A 9,813-nucleotide genomic window follows, 5' to 3' on the forward strand; every position below is an offset into this window, starting at 1 on the left:
ACGTCTATGGTTTATTCTTCCAATTTGCTGGAAACAAGTGCAAGCATCCAAACAGCATAAATCAAACAAACATAAAATAAACCCTGGCCACTTGGGGCGTCTACCTTCACAACACAGGAACCTACCTATGGAGTCTGTCCCAACCTACTGCTGGGCAGACACTGCTGGTCATACAGCAGAAAACCAATAGTCCATTTGTTTTCCTTTCACACAGAAAAAGTCAACACCACCTCACCTTCAGAAGTCTCTCTCAGCTCACTGCTCTCCTTAATGCAAAAAGCCTCAGGAGGCAGCAATCAGTAGTCATCCTCTGGATAACTTATAGAGGCCTTACTTGCCTCATTCTGAAAAGCTTTCCAACGTCCTTAAACCTTTCTGGTTACCTAAGCAGCCAACACCTGATAGTAATTGGTGAATTGTCTAAACAAGGAAGAAATGTATCTCCCGTCTGTGACAACACCCACAGATTTACCTGACTTCCTGTCACATACCACCCCTCTTGTTTCAACCCTAGGGTTGGGACACAGGTTGCCAGGCATGCATGCACTTGGGACAAACCATCTGCATTCCCCATTTTAACACCGGGGTGATGCGTTACCACAAAAGAAGGGCCAGGAACCACCTATTTATTCTCCTATTGGTCTCCTTGTTCTGTGCCATCCACTTCAATGGGGCATGATCCATCACCAGTTCAAACTGTCTACCAAGGAGGTAGTACCGGAGAGAATCCAAAGCCCATTTCACCGCCAAACACTCTTTCTCAATGGTGGCATAATTCTCCTCATGGGCCTTAAACTTTCGGCTGAGGTACATAACAGGGTGTTCTTCCCCCTTGATAATCTGGGACAGTACAGCTCCTAAACCCACATTTGACGCATCTGTCTGAACCACAAAGTCCCATGAAAAATCAGGCAAATTTAAAACTGGCTGACTACATAAGGCCTGTTTTAAAGCCTGAAAAGCTGTTTCTGCTTCGGGAGTCCATTTGATCATGACAGACTCCTTCCCTTTGGTCAAATTGGTCAGGGAGGCAGCCTGTGAGGCAAAATGGGGAATAAAACAGCGATAATAACCTGCGATCCCCAAAAATGCACGAACCTGTTTCTTGTTGGTGGGACGTGGCCAATCCTGAATAGCCTCAACTTTGTTTATTTGGGGCTTGATTAGACCTCTTCCAATGGTATACCCCAGATACTTCGCCTCTTCTAGCCCAAGGGTACATTTTTTTGGATTGGCTGTAAACCCGGCTTTCCAGATGGAATCCAACACAGCCTGAACTTTTGGTAAGTGTGAGTCCCAATCCTCACTGTGGATGACCACGTCATTGAGGTATGCAGCAGCATAGGCTCGATGAGGCCGAAGGGTCTTATCCATGGTACTTTGAAATGTGGCGGGAGCATTCTGTAAGCCAAAAGGCATCCTCCGATATTGGAAAGATCCGTCTGGAGTTACAAACGCTGTTTTTTCCCTGGCCGACCCCGAGAGAGAAATTTGCCAATAACCCATGGTCAGGTCTAATGTTGTCATGTACCGGGCAGTGCCTAGGCGATCAATCAGTTCATCTATGCAGGGCATAGGATAGGCGTCAAACTTAGTGATTTTATTCAAGCGGCGAAAGTCATTACAAAACCGCCAACTTCCATCTGGTTTGGGCACTAAGACAATGGGACTGGACCAATCACTATTTGACTCTTCTATCACCCCCAACTCAAGCATTTTTTTTACTTCCTAAGGCTTTAACTTGACCTTATCCCCTGGTGTGGTGATAATGTCATGTTTAACTCCGGAGACCCAACCTGGCAGGTCTGAAAACTTCTCCCTATTACGGAGCACAAATTCTTTAACCTCCTGTTGCTGAGTTTTGGGCAGAGTCTCCGCTATCCCAACTTCAGGGACAGCCAGGTTAAATGGAGCAGAAAATCGGGTAGTCTTAGCGACCAAGGACTCTCTATCCTTCCATGGTTTCAACAAGTTAACGTGATAGAGCTGATCAGGTTTTTGTCTTCCCGGTTGGCTAATTTTATAATTCACCACCCCCATTCTTTCCAACACTTCATAGGGACCCTGCCATTTGGCTAGGAATTTACTTTCGACCGTGGGGACCAGCACCAACACCCTATCACCAGGTGCCAAAGAACGGACCTGGGCCCCACGATGGTAAATCCTTTGTTGAGCCAACTGGGCTTGGGCTAAATGTACCTTCACAATCGGCATCACTTGGGCAATTCTATCTTGCATTTGTGCCACATGTTCAATCACACTTCGATGAGGGGAACTCTCACTCTCCCATGTTTCCCTGGCAATGTCCAGTAGGCCCCGGGGGAGCCTCCCATACAGTAGCTCAAACGGAGAGAACCCTGTGGATGATTGGGGAACCTCTCTTATGGCAAACATCAGATAAGGGAGCAGATAATCCCAATTCTTTCCGTCTTTATCCACCACCTTCCTCAACATTTGTTTTTAAGGTTTAACTAAACCTTTCCACTAACCCGTCTGTTTGAGGGTGATATACTGATGTACGTAATTGGGTCACTTTCAGGAGTTTACAAGGTTCTCTGGTCACCCTAGACATAAATGGGGTGCCCTGGTCAGTTACGATTTCCTTGGGAAGACCCACATGGCTGAAAACCTGAAATAACTCTTTGGCAATGGTTTTAGCAGAGGCAGAAATGTATCACCCGTCTGTGACAACACCCACAGATTTACCTGACTTCCTGTCACAATATAAATGCTTGCCTAAATGCACCTAGACGTGGGGTTTGGGTGCATCAGGCTTTTGGAAGTGTACATTTTACAAGTGTTTTGGGGAAAAACGCTTAGAAATGCAAGTGCATGTACAATATGCTCCACAGGAGTATTTTTTTTAACTGAGTTCTGGCATTTTTTCTGCTGCCTAGTGTGCATGGACCCTTAGCTGTATATAAATTCCAAATAGATTTTTCTTTATGTTTGCCATCATGTCCCACTGTATAAAGTTTTCTTAAAGCAAATCATCTTTTTGTGACGATTGCAAAGTTTCTTACAGACAGCGGTTCTCATGTTTTGCCTCTGCCCACGCTCATCTCACAAACCTATAGCATCATCACAGGGCTTTGCTTTGTGAATGGCAAGGCAGAATACACTGATCAGTGATTGCAGATGATTGGCTGCATTTGCTCATCGACAAACTATTTTCCAGCATGTCCTTTCAACAGCGGTCAATTAAATAATCGACTTCTATCGATCAGGGGAGCCCACATACTGATTGACATTTGGCCCTTTTCTGCTGAACCGGACAAAGTTCGGTCAGTGTATGACCAGCTTTGGGCTAGTAGCTGCGCAGAATCTAACAAGCCTCAGCTCAGCAATCTTCACCAACATAAGTCTATTACTAAAGTGAGTAACAATTTTGGGCAATCAATATCACTACATGTATTAAAATGAAGTGTATAAAACTATAATGTGATATTTTTACAGAAATCATAGGGCCGGTGTAAACTGACTTTTTTAGCATCAGAACTGCATCCGTTCCTCCCCATACAGGTCTATGGGAATGCAGAGACAGTTTGAAGCAGGTAGGATTAGGTCACCTAAAGTTGAAATGTGCCTAGAACAAAAATAAATGACCTTGTCTAAATGGCAAGTGTTTCAGGCTGATGCCAAAAGCATGGTCCGTTTGTAGCCCAAAACCTGTGAACACAGACCGTAACAGGCATGAAAAATACATTCAAAAAGTGGCCATTCTGTACATGATGATTACTTACCAAGAGCGGTGGCAATAGTCAGAACGTACATAAACAAAGTCCTCTCTGGCTTATAGCATCCCGTGAAGCAAGTAGGTTGCCATGGCGATCTCTGTTGATGTCACAGTATCCTAAACCCCACCCACAGCCTGCTAGATCACAACAGGTGATGTCACTTTCAGTGATTCCAACTGACACTGACATGCAGACACCAGGGAATGGTGAATACTTGGTTATACCTGTACCTGTGTATGATTGTATCATATACAATATCAATTTGTTTTTTTAACATGTTTACCAAATGTATTTGAACAAGAACTGAAGAACTAAGCTCTGGCTGTAAAGCAATCACTAGTGAAATCTAAAGTATACTGATAAATAGAAAAATGTTATATCTCTAGGCTGTCTGATTATAATATATCTATGTAATTATAAATATATAATGGAATCTCATAGGATCTCCATTTGTTTCTCCAATTTTATACTTTAATGTTTTTACAATAGAAATCTAAATAATTTTAAATGCACACTGTGTGCACAATTATTAGGTAGGTTGTATTTTTGAGGATTCATTTCATTATTGAACAACTACAGTACAGTGTTCTCGGTCAATCCAAAATTATTATGCAACTAAATGAAAAAACAAAAATTTTCCCATCTTACGTGTTTATTTTTTTATCTGTTAAAGTTAGAATAATAAAAAAAACCTCAAAATTTAGAAAGAAACAATTCTGGCACTTGTAAAAAAAAAAAAATCAGTGACCAATATAGCCACCCTTTTTTCATTAACAGTCATAAGCCTTCAGTTCATGGAGTCTGTCAGTTTCTTGATCTGTTGATGATCAACTTTTTGTGCAGCAGCAACCGCAGCCTCCCAGACACTGTTCAGAGAGGTGTACTGTTTTCCTGTACCGTAAATCTCCTATTTAAGAGCCCACATACGGCTGTGACAGTTTGCGTCTTCACAGCCGGGTACCCACTGCGCATGCGCGAGTCGCGCTGCACGTCTTGATTGGCCGGCAATCTTCTGGGAACTCTGACATCTCCCAGAAGATTGCAGGGAGGGAGGGGGAGAGGAGAACTTCCGTTCAGTGCGCCGCAGCGCTCAGAGCGGAAGTGGGAGTGGGTACCTGTCAAAACTAGGTACCCGCTCCCCCCCAAAAAAATGACATGCCAAATGTGGCATGTCAGGGGGTTAGAATACCTAAAGCGGAAGTTCCACTTTTGGGTGGAACTCCGCTTTAAGGCCTTTACTGGCTAGCCATGCAGTGGAGTACTTCGATGCATGCGATGAAGCATTGTCCCGCATAAATATCATAGTCTTCTTGAAAGATGCAGACTTTTTCCTGTACCACTGCTTGAAGAAAGTGTCTTCTAAAAACTGGCAGTAGGTTTGGGATTTGATTTTGAGTCCATCTGTAACTTAAAAAGGTCCAACTCTTTAATAATACCAGCCCATACCAGTACCCCATCTCCACCTTGCTAGCGTCTAAGTGGAGCTCTGTGCCTGTTACTGATCCAGCCACAGGCCTGTCCATTTGGTCCGTCAAGAGTCACTCTCATTTCATCAGTCCATAAAACCTTTGAAAAATGCGTTATGGTCGGGTTTTCGGCCTTCCTTACCTTGGTTACATCTCTGAGCACTGAAGACCTTGTACTTCTGGGTACTCCAGGCAGGGCTGACCCAAGACATTGTGCTGCTTGGGTCCAAGAATGAAATGCTGCCTCCCCACCCCCACCAAAAAAAAAAAAAAAATCACGCCCACCAAATTTTATATGATGATAATTAAAACTAAAAATTAATTTATAAGGAAGTCAGATTTACATGCAACAGCCCTTGTCTATATGCAAAATTATATGACATACCACCATGTTAGCCATGGGTTCAGTGTGGTCCAGCACAGTGGTCCCCCCACCCCTTAGGGCCAGTATGCAGTGAACACATTGAGCCCATGGATGATTTGCCACTGGGACAGGGCTTTAAATAGACAGGCTAGGGTAATATATAGACAGGCTAGGGCAGTATAGGGGCAGGCTAGGGCAACATAGAGGCAAGCTAGGGTAGTATAGGGGCAGGCTAGGGTAGTATGTAGACAGGCTAAGGTATTATATAGACAGGCTTAAGGTATTATATAGACAGGCTAGGGTAGTATAGGGGCAGGCTAGGGTAATATATAGACAGGCTAGGGTAGTAAATGGACAGGCTAATGCAGTATAAGGGCAGGCTATGGTAGTATATAGACAGGCAAGGGTAGTATATGGACAGGCTAGGGTAGTATATGGGCAGGCTAGGGTAATATATGGACAGGCTAGGGTAATATATGGACAGGCTAGGGTAGTATATGGACAAGCTAGGGTAGTATATGGACAGGCTAGTGTAGTATACAGACATGCTAGGGTAGTATATAGACACGGTAGGGTTGTATATGGACAGGCTAGAGTAGTATATAGACAGGCTAGGGCAGTAAAGGGGCAGGCTAGGGTAGTGTATAGACAAGCTAGGGTAGTATATAGACAGGCTAGGGCAGTATAGGGGCGGGCTAGGGTAGTATAGGGGCAGGCTAGGGAAGTATATGGACTGGCTGGGGTAGTATATAGACAGGCTAGGCTTGTATATGGACAGGCTAGAGTAGTATATAGACAGGCTACGGCAGTATAGGGGTGGGCTAGGGTTGTATAGGGGCAGGCTAGGGTAATATGGGGCAGGCTAGGGTAGAATAATGGCAAGCTAGAGCTGTATAGTTATTTTTGAGCGTGACAGCTTATGCAAAATTTGGCCATCCAGCAGCCACTACTGGAAAAAATTATGGACACCCTTTGTGTCCTGTCACACAAAACTAACTTATATTACCTCTCTGTTGCTCTCTCCCAGTGCTCCAATAGTCTTCAGTGGCTAGCCTCAAGCATGCACCAAAGTAGAAAAAGGTAGGCAGGGAGCGAGGCCAGCCCCACCCCCTCTTCCACTTCCACCCAATAGGAATGCAAGCCTCGCAAGCTGTGCCCAAACATTGGCTGTTGGCGGAGTCGGTGGGAAAGAGATCTTTGCTCTATGTCTCCTGTGGGTACCCCACCCCCTGCAGCACACACACCCGAGCTCTTCCTGTGTGCTCAGGTGTTTAACAGCTGGTGTTAGCCTGAGTGTGTGAGCACCCTCACACCTGGCAACTATGAGTATGCATGTTGTGTGCAGCCTTTTTACAGGGCAGCGGAGCGGTCCGGGCGGGTAGTTGTCATACACAACTGCTGGCAAGAAAATCTTGGGCATCAATTTGCTGCCCCTCTCAAAATTCTGCATGGATGCAATGGACCCAGCGGGACCAATGGTAGGGCTGGCCCTGACTCCAGGTAGGTTGGAATTCTGGAATATGACAGCACTGGAGGACTATGGGTTCCTGGTAGCTTCACGTTTGATTCTTCTCAAATCTTTGGCAGTTAATTTTTCGTCTTTTTTTCTCAACATGTTTCTTGTGACCCTGCTGACCATTTGCAACAAAACATTTGATGGTTCTGTGATAACGCCCCAATATGTTAGCAATTTCAAGAGTGATGCATCCCTCTGAAATACTTTTTCCAATTTTTGACTTTTCAGAGTCAGTTAAATCTCATTTTGGCCCATTTTGCCTGAAGAAAAGAAGCTGCCTGGTAACCATGCACACCTTGATATAGAGTGTTGATCTCCTTGTTCTGTCTCTAAGACAGAGAGCTAAACCTTCCTGCTCCATAAACTTCAGATACCATATTTCTTTGATCTCAAATTTATTAGAACAAGCCAGGTGAAACTACACAATAAATGGGGGAGCAAGGAATTACTGCGCTAACTAATACAGTGAAAAAGCAGCTAGCACCAATCACTAGACAAAAAAGTGACCAATAATACAAATACAAAAGGAAATGTGCAGCGCTAATAAATATGTATAAACAAATGATACATGAAAGTCCAATCAAAAGATTAGCAAAAAAAGTCCATCAAAAAAATCCCAAGTGAATAATGTGATGAGGTAAGTCCAACAAAGGATAACGTGATCTTAATGTGCAGCAAATCCCAACACCAATAAAGATAAGTGGATTGCGCTCACCAGATGGATGGGACCCAGATACCATATAGCATATGGGTCATACAGGCTTAAGGGTATATTTGTAGGATGTCCCAACTGGATGTATCGACCTCAATGAATTCCATATGGATCAGCAACGATTATGGACACACCAGATCTCAACTCCAACATGGATATAGATAAAAAACAAAGGGGGGACAGACATAGTGTAATACTGCTAAAATCAATTTATTAAAAAGATAAAGCCGATACACTTACAAACATCCACAGATAAAATGCATGTCAGGTATACATAGCAGGGCTGACTGTAGTCCTCTTAACGCGTTTCAGCATAAATGCCTTTATCAAAAGATAATCTTTTAGGCGTTTAGGCGCATTTTCAGCATTTCAAACACTGGGGTGTTAATTCATCGGCAAAAATAATAATAAAAAAAAGAATGAATCAACGCTCAAAGGCTAAACGCGCCTAGTCTTAACACACATTTACACAAGTTTGGGCGCATCAAGCATTTTTTCTTCAAAAACGCTGCTGCTCCTGCATACGCTGGTAGTGTAAACTCCTCCAAACACCTATGTGTGCATGGAAACATACACATAGGCTAACATTCAGGGGCATTTAAAGGCAGAAAAAAAAACACCAGATTCCCCTAACAGCAGTGGTAAAAACGTCCAGTGTGCATAACGCCTAAATGTTCCAGAACACAACACTATCATTGTTTAAATGTTACAAGGAATATAACAGAATGTGTAAAAAGGAAATAAAGGACGCAAAAATTCAAAACAAATGACAGATTGCAAAAGAAAGGGAAACAAATACCGAAAAATCTTCAAATATACAAATATATTAATAGGAAAAAGTATATGTGGAGTGGGTGACTGGGGATAAAAAGAAGGCAAATTTAACCTGTTGGTGCAGAGCGCACGCAAATATGTGGCCTCTTTAATGGCTGGGCCTTGGTGCCAAGGGGCCACATATTTGCGTGCAATAGCGCCAATAGAGCTGTGCTGAGAGTGCGCGCCTAACGGAAACCTCCCAATCGCTGCTTGTAATCAGAAGTTTTCTAATAATGTGACTGCCGTGGCAGCCAATCATGGCGGTCACATGGCCAAAAGCCCCACCTCTCGGCAACGGGGAGGCGGCGCCAAGGGGTTAATAAATACCTTCTTCAGCCCTGTGTAAACAAAGGAGCATGGGGGAGCTCATGTCCATAATGGTAATGATATGGGAATGATACTGACACAGCTCTAAATTATCCACAATGGCTCAAAAGTGTTATGAAATATTTAGACGGAATAAAGGTGGATTGTCATGATCAGGGGGTCAGGCTCAAAGACCAGTAACTATAGCAGTGGAAGCTCACACAGAAACCCGCAGGATAGGAATATAGGCAGGTCACCCAGGCAGATGATGCAGGCTCACCTGAGGTGCGTAATCTAAGTACTAACCGGTGTTCACCAGAGCTCCTGATGGTGGAGATGGATTTTGCTGCGTGTTAGCACCAGGTCACGGTCCTTAGGATTACACCACCAGGAGGTGAGCAAGCCAGGGTCCAATAGCAGATATAGCAGATAGGGATCAAGCAGAAGAGCAGTCAAGGAATAGCCAAGGTCAGTAATGAGTAGTCATAGGTTGGGATTAAGCAGAAGCGAAGTCGAGGAATAGCCAAGGTCAGTAATGAGTAGTCGTAGGTTGGGATTAAGCAGAAGCGAAGTCGAGGAATAAGCCAAATATCGATAACGAATGGTAGCGAAGATACGGACGCCAGCAGGAGAGTGAAGATTGTATGGAGAGAAATGGTCTGACTCTAAAACAGTTGGCACCGTCTTATATATATATATATATAGATATAGATATAGATATATCTGTAATTCCTCTAGTCATAATAATCTTACAATGTGTATGAAAATGCATCACAAAAAATTTCTTGTGGATCAACGCTTTTCGCTGAGATAGCTTCTTCAGGATCCAATTAATATTTATATCATGTCGGGCAGATTAGCAGAGTCTCATATATTCGAATATAAACAACAGTACA

The sequence above is a fragment of the Pelophylax lessonae genome (genome assembly GCF_965119305.1).
Source record: "Pelophylax lessonae genome assembly, chromosome: 3".
Lineage (NCBI taxonomy): Eukaryota > Metazoa > Chordata > Amphibia > Anura > Ranidae > Pelophylax > Pelophylax lessonae.